The 3,955-nt window shown below is 40.2% G+C and overlaps 1 pseudogene; it reads left to right on the forward strand.

Annotated features, from left to right (window-relative positions):
• Positions 1 to 2,295: 2,295 nt before the first annotated feature.
• On the forward strand, positions 2,296 to 2,899 carry LOC131400012 (immunoglobulin kappa variable 4-1-like; annotated as a pseudogene).
• The last annotated feature ends 1,056 nt before the right edge of the window (positions 2,900 to 3,955 follow it).

Genomic DNA, 3,955 nt, shown 5'->3' on the forward strand with positions numbered 1-3,955 from the left:
ATCAGCCCTGAGCTAACATCCATACCAATCCTCCTCATTTTGCTGAGGAAGACTGGCCCTGGGCTAACATCTGTGCCCATCTTCCTCCACTTTATGTGGGAGACCGCCACAGCATGGCCTGACAAGCAGTGCGTTGGTGCGCACCCGGGATCCAAACCCAGGCCTGCCAACAGCAGAGCGTGTGCGCTTAACCAACACCGCGGGGCCAGCCCCAAGAACAGACTATTTTAAACAATGGTTCTTTTACATTTCCTGTGACAAGACTTTGTATGGTGAAAAATAGAATGGTGATGTTTCCAATATTTCCAAATTAGTTTGGTTAAGTCTACAAGATAATTTGGCAGATTTTCAGTCATAATTAGCAGAAATTTCAACTTGCACTACATTAAATAGTAAAGCGAATCTGAGTTTTTAAGCTAATGAAAAGTCCAGAGTGGAGGCTTACGAGAAAATTTGATCCAGTCACTCATTTATGTCACTAAGATTCAATTTCTTTCTACCTCTCCACTTTGACTTCCATTGTGCTAGTTCCATATTAAGGAAAGCTTCAGAATGGATGCCAATAGATCCCAGTGTTCTATATTCCTTGTCATATATAGTACTCAGGTATTCATTTCTCACATTCCATCAAGAATTCTGAGATTCTCTCCACATGGTCAAGCTTCAGTAATGACCATTCTTAACAGATTACTGCAGTCAAGGAGACCTTACTGATAGGCGAATCTACTGTCCTGCATTTCATCCCTGATATTGACTTGAAATCAGCATTCTCAAAACCAAACAGTCTACCAAATAATAATTGAGAACCTTGGAAAGAGAAAATAGATAGTTTGGAGGAGAGAACACAAGTGTCTACTTTTCTATTTGTAACCAATGCTCTGAGATAATGACTAGAAGAGGAAAAGATAAGTGCTTCAAGGAGGAGTCCCTATAAATCCGAGGCACCTGGATGATGACTGCTTGTCTCTTTTACTCAGATAAACTTCATTTTTCAAGAAAACAATGGAGAAATCTAAAATGGAAGAAGGTTCTCTGTATTAGAACTGTATATTAAACATCGAAAAGTACTCTATTAAAACTGGATGCAGTTCGCTTTTATGTATAAGTGTCAGAGTATTAATTTTTGTCACTGACATTTGCCTTGTCTAGTTTCATGCTGCAGCGACATTATGAATTGAAAGACCACTGTGATCAAGAGATCTGGATACCTGACAATTAATGAGACTACAACTGACTTTATTTTTCCAGGAAACACAAGTGTCAAATTGCTCTGACTTGTTCCCTTCCCCTGACTCTGTTCATTCTGAAAGATGAAGATACACTAAGTGGTCTGGATACCCATTACTCCATTCACCATGAATAATGACATTGCTCCAGGGGAGGGATCTCAGAGGGAGTGGGGTAGGAGCAGCAGCAGAAATGTTATTTCTTTGTTTGTTGTCTGCCCTTGCCATTAATGAAAGCTCTATGAAGTCAAGGGTTCCAATGGAGTTGTTCAAATGCCCTATGCCTAGCAGAGTTCATGGTATTGTTATCTGTGTATTGTATAAATATTTTGATCTGGAGTAGGAATAAATAAAGAACTGCTCTAGCAGTGCTTGGGAGCTAAAGATATTTCACCAATTACCCCCAGGAGGAGCTGTGACATCTTAAGTCTGTTAGTGACAAAAGAAATTGGAGAGGACTTAAACTGATATGTGAGAAAGAGCTTGCCCTAGAGATCAGTGACAAGGGTGACTCATGATATGCGGTGATTCATTTTCAGAGACAGTGTTTGTGTTGAGGGAAATATCAGAGGTCTGGTTTGGATGTATTGAGATGCAGGAGAAGTCTGTGAGGGACTCCAAATAACTATTTAAAATTCAAAAGAGAATCTGAGATACAGATATGAATTTGTGCACAATATCCTCATTCTACCCAGTGACACAAATATATTTCGTGTACTGACACCATATATATATATTTAAAATAATGTCTGTATACACACTCAAAATTACGTTTATTCTATTATAAATTATGTTTTCAAGTTGACTTCAGTTGATTTGAAAGAGTACAATTGACATTAAAAAACTTTTTAAATTTGGGAATTTTGCTGAACTTTATTGAAAATCATAGCTTTAAGTTGATTTCTGGGCCTCTTGTAGGCATACAGTCACATTTCCTGGGTAATAATATTTTTGTCTCCTTCTTTCCATTATTTGTCTTCACAAGTCACTGCACAGGCACTTTTGCTTTCATACTCTCTGATGCTTTGCATAGGCAACAACTGGCACTAGGCTGTCTGCTCAGAACTCTATTAATGGGGTTTCCTGGAGATGGGGCCTGAGTGTGTCAGACGGGCGAGCAGCAGCAAGATGGTGCCACACTCACAATCCCTCATCCTCCTTGTGCTCTGGGTCTCAGGTGAGAGGTTTAGAGGAGAAATATCTTTACAAAATTGGGAAATGATTTTTACGCATAGAAAGAATAAAACATTTCATCTGAAAAGGTCTAACTATATGATAAATAACAAAATCTGCAGTTTTAGATATATATTTTAATAAATTAGTGATGCAATGTATGGTCACCGTCTATTCCTGATTGCAGGTGTCTGTGGAGACATTGTGATGACCCAGACTCCAGGCTCTCTGGCTGCATCTGTAGGAGACACGGTCACCATCAACTGCAAGTCCAGCCAGAGTCTTTTATACAGCTCCAACCAGAAGAACTACTTATCCTGGCACCAGCAGAAACCAGGACAGGCTCCTAAGAGCCTCATTTACTTTGCATCCACCAGAGGCACAGGGGTCCCTGACCGATTCACTGGCAGTGGATCTGGGACAGATTTCACTCTCACCATCAGCAGGTTCCAGGCTGAAGATGCGGCAGTTTATTACTGTCAGCAGTATATAAGTACTCCTCCCACAGTGCTTCAGCCTCGAACAAAAACCTCCTCCCCAGAACCGTGAGTCAGAAAGTCTTTGCTGCACCAGCTGCTTCTCTCCTGCACCTGTTTGAGAGGCCCATAGCTGTATGCGAGGCCACGTCTCCTGTCTTAATTGTGGAAGAATGTGCAAGTCTCAAGGGAAGACTGAGCAGATTAGCTTGTTCTACACCTCTTGCACAAGGAAGTCACTCTATGAAGACTCTGTAATGATCTGTCACAGATCCTTCCTTACATCGTTGAAGAGTTTTTGGATCACTTGAATCTGTGCTGTCTATACAGAGCGAATTTTAATACTGAGCCAATCACGGCTTCCACTACATCTTGTGGAGAAGGGACCAGTGTGCTTCACACCCTCATGGATCAACGATCTCAACGTTGTGCCTGAAGACACTGAAATCTCCCATTGAGTCCTTTGTTGTATCCCCCTGTTTCTATCACTCTCTTGCCTTGGGAACTTCACAAGGTTCAATGCTCAGTATCTTATTTGCCATCACTTCTCTATCAGACCTTAGTCTGCTTCTGGAACTCATCCACTTCCAGCAGGCTGTTTGAGTCAGCATCTCCTATTCTGATTTTCTGCATCTTCACCGTATGGTTTTTGTTTCAGAACGGGATTCTTTCCTCCATTCCATTCCTCTCAGTCATACTTATTTTCGAAATGTCATTCTCATATTCCATTTCCTCCTTATAGGGTTTTTCTACAATTATAGCCATGGTGTGCTTTATCCCTAACAACAACCTTCCCTGTTAACTCTAAATGTGTGCACCATTTCTGTGACTTGGACCATTAATCATTGATCACCTACAGACTTTGGACATTAAATCCAATGGATAGTTTTCAAACCTTATCTTGTCTGAGCTCACATTCCTATTTGGAAATCATTTTCATTATTGTATATACACTTGAATATATATATGCGTATATATATATATATTATATATATATATAATTGTACTGCATTATACTGTGTTATGGCACTGTCCTAAGTAATTCAGAAGTGTTAGAACATTTAGTAGGCAACACTGTGA

The sequence above is a fragment of the Diceros bicornis genome, chromosome 40 (assembly GCF_020826845.1).
Source record: "Diceros bicornis minor isolate mBicDic1 chromosome 40, mDicBic1.mat.cur, whole genome shotgun sequence".
NCBI classification, from domain to species: domain Eukaryota; kingdom Metazoa; phylum Chordata; class Mammalia; order Perissodactyla; family Rhinocerotidae; genus Diceros; species Diceros bicornis.